The following is a 5,999-nucleotide window of genomic DNA, read 5'->3' as shown; positions in this document are numbered from 1 at the left end:
AAACTTTTTTTCGTTATCTATTTGCCACTAAACTATTAAAACTGTTCACATTTTACCATTATGACCGGTTACAGCCGGTCATAAGGGTAAAATGTGAACAGTTTCAATAGTTTAGTGGCAAATAGATAACGAAAAAAAATTTAGTGACTAAATGTGAATAAAGTCGAAAGTTCATTACCCTTTCAAGTCATTATCCCAAAATAATATTGTGTATAACTTATTTTTTTAATTTTCGTAAGAATGTGGATTGAAATAAAAACATGTAAGAATGTGGATTGCAATAAAAACATGGCCTATCAATTTACTTCATTAAAAAAGTTTAAACTATATTTCAACAAATAAAAAATATACACGAGAATACAACTGTGGTCGAAGTTGAAATTGACTAATATATGTGTAATGATGATTATGATATTTAAACGAACGTGTCAAGCGATTAATTACATTTCCTACTTTTAATATTAAGCAAATAAAAATTTATCGAACAACAAACATCATGTGAAATTGTAGTAGTTTGTCCAAAATCCAACAAAAACAAAAGCAAAAACATACCTCTCTCATGTATCATTTGTTGAAAATAAAAAACAAAAACAAAAAACCAACATTATTTCTAACATACTGAGAAACATTAGAGCGAATGGCAGAAGTTGAATATAAAAAACATTTATATGTATGATTTATTATAATACGCTTCCATTGAGATGTTTCACCCTTTTCATTTTCATTTTCAACTCCAGATGTAAACCAAAGCCACAAATGAGACATTTATACAAATTTTAGGCAGATATGGATATAGATATGTTGACATCATATGGACCGCATCCCTCCCCAACCCAAATAACCACAAATATAGAACTCAACAGTACCAGGTTGTTTCCGACTCCACTGGGAAAGCCACTCACAGTCTCTGTAAATAATAACCATAATAAGATAAAACCTTAAGAACATATTAATAATAACAACCCAAATGACCCATTTACCTTTTCCATATAATCCTATTAACAATTTAAGTGATAGTAGTAAGAAAATAAAAAAAATATCATGCACTGCTCAGAGAAATCACACAAACTGATCGCCTTTCCATGTAGACTGCCCCCCTTGTTGGTCCAATCGGGGAAAAGGAACATACTGTTGTTGAAGAGGTGTTTCGCAATGGTCTGAGCTTCCAAGAGTGGCAGTTTCCTGCCAGTTTTGCTGCCTTGCGCCTTCAAACTGAACTTGAACTTGTTTCCCGGGAAACGGAAAACTTGAAGTAGTAGCAATGGATTCATTCATATAGTGGGTCCTGAAATTTACTGGTTGTACCCCTGGCTTCATTGATGATTGCAACTGATACCTATCCAACCAGTTATAATCATCATTCACAGGATTCTGATTTTGTCCCACTTGCTTGTTAAAATTATTATTACCTGTCTACGTCCTCTTGAACCAAGGTATGGAGTGGCAACCGTAAGTAACACAGAAATAAATACTTAAAATTTCTCAATAATCTGTCAAGTCCAACCCATTCATCCCAACTGTAATCAAGATATTGGAGTTTTATCAAGGTTAAAAAGACAAACTTTATAGTTTATACACACTATCTCTAAATAAAATGCATAGTAGATATAATATAAATATGGAAAAGGAAAAGGAAAAGCTTACTCACTTTTTATTCCAACCCTGAAAACAGAAAGAAAGTAGTTAATTACTTAATGTGGTCATATGAAAACAAGCTGATCTAAAAAGATTGTATCAAACTTACAAGGTAATGCACAAAGTATTTCCATTCATACAAATCTAGGGAATTCAAAAGGGAGAGGAGAATCAGTTTCACAGAGCGTAGATGTCCTTACAGAAAAGAGATGGAGGTACCGATTTCTGGTATCGATTTGATGATAACACATAGGATTGATTCGATAGGGTTACGTTTTTGGTATAGATTGAAGGAATGGATTAAGGTTTAGAACAAAAGAGATGGAAATCGGTATTGACATACTCAAAACACCAAAAAAAATTCAACACCTCGATGTGTATCTATGATTGAAAACAAAAAACAGAGATCAGAAAGGATAATCACTTACCTTCTTGTAGGTGGTATTGACAGACTCAAGAGATAAAGGAGAGACATAGAATATATGCTTTTAGAGCCTTTGACGATCGTTGATTATGTGCAGAGAAAAGTGACGAATGAAATTGGGTATGAAACGTAAGAGTTAAGTTGCAATTTGAGGCGCTTGTTTATTGGATGATGATGTCATCAATAATGATCCAATGGTGGAAAAATAGAAGTGAAATAAAATGAATGGTCCTGATTTCTTCAATTTAGATTTTAAGGTTCTCTTTTAATAATATTTAGAGATGTCGATTGTTTCATATTGGATGCCACATACATTTACTTCTTGTTATATACATTTACTTCTTGTTATATTTGCAACCCTTGTAAAGACATAATGCTCCATATTTATTAATATTTAATTACTATATATATTTTAATGAATTTAATATTAAATGCCCCACTTGTTTTTTTTGCAACACTTTAAACATGAGTTGTAGTTGGGACTACAACAATAAATTGAAAGAGCATCTATGTGGGTGTTCTAACTAATTTATTAATTTAAAATATATTATTAAATATAAAATATTCATTTGTTGTTTGTAGATTTTAAAAATGATTATTATAATATATTTATTTGTTATTTCAAATATTACGTTAAATCCAAAACATAAATTATATATATATATATATATATATATATATACTATTTTTTAAAACTAAGTAAAAATGTTTAAATGTTATAACAATAGAACGACAAATCAAATTAAATAAGAAGTATCAAAAAACTATTTTTATCATATTTCAATTTTTTCCAAGGAAATGGTTTTTAATTAATTAATAGAAAAAAATTACATTTCGTTAAGTAACAAATAATGGTTTATCTATCAATTAACCATCATGATCGAAATTAAAAAGAAAAATCAATAGATAAACAATTTCTAAACAAACAATTACAACATTAAATTGCAATACTATATCATAAACCATGTTTACTTTTATTTAAAGACAAATCTTGAGTTGATGCTGTTGAATTCAACGAATATATTATCTAACCTATCATGTATGTTAGATGACAATTTTCTCTTATTACTTAATTGAAATACTTATTCATTTATCATTCCGGTTGTATTTTTTTTGAATTTTTATTTTAAAAATATTTAGAGTTTAGACATTTATATATAACTATTTTGTTTTAATCAACCTATATATTACACGAGTCTCACAACTACTGTTATATTATATTCATATTATTATATTCACATTCACTTAACTTACGCAATTTTCAACACTTATAACTTTTTTATATACTTTATTAATAAATTATTGAAAATATAAAGTAACCGTTAATAAATTTTGCTCTAAATAAATTATAAAAACACAAATTGTGGACGATTGCTTTTACTCATTGTTCAACATAGAGAAATCAAAATACAAAATGCTTATTAAAAGGTATGGTACATTTCTATTACTTATCACAGCGGCAATTGCAACAGCGACACCAACAACAGGTACTTTGTATAAGCTTTATATATAATTTTTTCACTTTAATATATTTGTTAAAACACAAATTATGTATATTTCCTTGTATTAGGTGATGAGAATGCAGAGTCAAAGATAGTAATTAAGTTTTGTGACGACTACCTGGTATGGCCAAACGGTTGTAATGTCCGAGATTGTCGTGCGTATTGTCGCCATTGGAAGGGAAATTTCTCCATAGGGGAATGTAAGAATGCGCTAGTGTGTCATTGTCGATGGATTTGTAAATGATTTTGAAAGTTTTGTTGTCTTTTTAAATGCTATAAATAAAACTAAGTTATTTATGTTGAGCTTTTAGAGTCGTTATCTCGAGTTTGAAAATGTCGTAGTCAAAGCTATAATCAAAGCGTATAGGCGACAATGTTTTAAAAACCGGTTTGAACCGGCCGGTCGAACCGGTTGGACCGGGAACCGGGAAAGGGAGCGGTTTAACTATTACCGGTTTTACATTGATTTCTAAACCGTATTAAACCGGCCGGTTTTTGGAAAAAACCGGTTGAACCGCTCATAATAAACCGGTTGAACCGGTTAAACTGAATAAAAACACATGAAAAAGAACCATTTATATAATAAACTTTGGTGATTTTTTTCAAATCTATTTATTTTTCTCTAAATAAAAACATATGACAAATGTTATAAATTCTTTTGATGTGTTTGTATTCATCAAAAACTATATTTCACTTCGGTATTATACTTTATTTTCTTTTTGACGTATATGGATTGATATAAAACACTAAAACTTATGATTATGTGTTATTTTAATGTATTTGTATTCATCTACAACTTATTTTTTTGTGTATTTTTAATGTTTGAACATAATTTCTATATATACGTATGTGTAGGATAATAGAAAAAAACATGAAAAATATAAAAACCGGTTCATCCAGCGGTCGAACCGGTTAAACCGTGAACCGGTCACCATAACAGTTCAACTAAAAAACCGGTTTTTAAAACATTGATAGGCGACGATTTTATCTTCTCCTTTTTACGGCAGAAAGTATTAACCAACGAGCAATAAACATGTAAAAAACAAAATTATAAAGTGGAAATAGGTAAAATATATGATTGTGAAACTGATCAATCCAATTTATCTTACATTTATTTAGTCTATGATAAAATTTAAAAAACGATTGGGAAACCGTACTATCAAAAAGCTCTGGTATTTGTGAAACTCCTAAATCACAAAAATAAAGTCATGATCACTCCATTGAAAGCATTTCCTTTGATCCGCCTTTAGATTCGAAGTATTCGATCTCAAAATCTAATATAATGTGGAGTTAGATGCACGGATGTCAAGATCCCACAATCTACTAATGCTGTTATAACTTATAAATGTCCAATATCATTGAACAATTATCACCTATTTAAATGAAAATAAGTCTATTTGATCCGTATTTTAATTAAATATAAATCAAATTGAAAATTTTAATGATGGATAAAATCATAAAAATTAGAATGACAACCTCTATTGACTATAAATGCAAAACTAAGTATAATATTAATGATGGAACAATTATCAAAGATCCTTTTACGGTCAAATGATTTGAGTACTTGAATAAAAGGTTCTATTTTATTAATTGCTTAAGACATACGAGACCAAAGGGCATGTGATTTAGTAGTTATATAAGTTGATGGGTATACGCATCTCAGTCACGGATCGGGACTTCAAATATCATATGGAACTAAAATTATAGATTTAAGAGTAGAATGGTAAATATATGACTTAGCGTTTCTAAAAGAAAAAGAAGATGATATCAAATGATAATCTGTAACTTTCCAAAAACCATAGTCAAATTTTTTCATTTTTAAAAAGACATTTTCATGAAATCCATAAAGTAACCAATCATTGTTTCAAAACAAAACCATAAAAATCAGAGTATCAATATCATCTCTCAAAACACAAGTCAGTAGGATGATTACGATCACGCATTTATTTTTCTCTGATCTTTTGAGGTACCTGAAACATTTAATTCACAACTATAAGCCAAAGTTTAGTGAGTTTCCCCAAAATACCCGACACAATAATACATATACAATGCATGCACACATGGGACTTCAGTCTACCTAGAACGCCTCGCAAGGCCTACAGGATGCTTGGACCGCTCTACTGAGCTTACAGTCTAACTTGACCACCTCCAAAGGCCTACAATATAGCTGAACCGCTCCATTTGGCCTATAGTTTGACTGGACCACCTCGCAAGCCCTACAGTACACCTGGACCGCACGGGTATCTTAGCCTATAGCTCAAAGTAGGACCGCCCAACCCAACCACAATATGTCGACATATGCAAACAAATAAACAATAACCAGCAAACACAGGTAATCATACATATCTACTAATCTAATAAATTACTACAACATACCAACATCCTACACATAAGGATACATACTGCAACACAAAGTATAGTGAAAAAACTCACCTTGT

At 30.3% G+C, this 5,999-nt stretch overlaps 1 long non-coding RNA gene across 2 annotated transcripts; it reads right to left on the bottom strand.

Moving 5' to 3' along the window:
- Positions 1-647: 647 nt before the first annotated feature.
- Positions 648-2,168, bottom strand: LOC145089650 (uncharacterized). 2 transcript variants are annotated; one of them, XR_013701398.1, is made up of 5 exons: positions 2,064-2,168; positions 1,649-1,662; positions 1,410-1,517; positions 981-1,336; positions 648-907 (listed from the first exon to the last, which is right to left on the bottom strand). It is a non-coding gene; the product is annotated as an uncharacterized LOC145089650 (long non-coding RNA). The 2 variants fall into 2 exon arrangements; XR_013701397.1 differs by having other exon boundaries at positions 648-1,336.
- Positions 2,169-5,999: the final 3,831 nt, after the last annotated feature.

Source organism: Lactuca serriola, chromosome 1 (assembly GCF_051521515.1).
Source record: "Lactuca serriola cultivar US96UC23 chromosome 1, Lser_US96UC23_V15, whole genome shotgun sequence".
Lineage (NCBI taxonomy): Eukaryota > Viridiplantae > Streptophyta > Magnoliopsida > Asterales > Asteraceae > Lactuca > Lactuca serriola.
Note: the sequence above shows the minus strand (reverse complement) of the source record. Positions and strands in the feature narration are given on the sequence as shown.